Raw genomic sequence first — 441 nt, forward strand, 5'->3', positions numbered from 1 at the left:
AACCGACTTTAACGGGACAAGTTTTGGCTGAAACCGTTTTAAAAGCTTTGGAAAACTTTGGACTTGATTTTAAAAAATGCGTTGGCATAGGAACAGATGGTTGTAATTGAATGATTGGTGAGCAAAAAGGAGCTGTGGTCAAATTAAAAGACCAATTATCAAATGCTATGAGATCTGAGATCTTCTTGTCATAATCATGCACTTAATTTATCTATATCAAAAACTTCGCAAGTTATTAGTGTGCGTAATACTGTAGGAACAGTGAAAGAAATTGTGAATTTTTTCAATCAATCGTCTAAGCGTAACTTCGTACTTAAGTCTTTAAACAAAATACATTGTAACGTTGTAATTATTCTAAGTTAGTCAGTACGAATTTCCCTTGTTACGGCACTGGCGGGGGAGAATGCGATGTAACCTTCAATTGTTAGTTTTGACGATTGT

The sequence above is a fragment of the Photinus pyralis genome, unplaced genomic scaffold, assembly GCF_008802855.1.
Source record: "Photinus pyralis isolate 1611_PpyrPB1 unplaced genomic scaffold, Ppyr1.3 Ppyr1.4_LG5, whole genome shotgun sequence".
NCBI classification, from domain to species: domain Eukaryota; kingdom Metazoa; phylum Arthropoda; class Insecta; order Coleoptera; family Lampyridae; genus Photinus; species Photinus pyralis.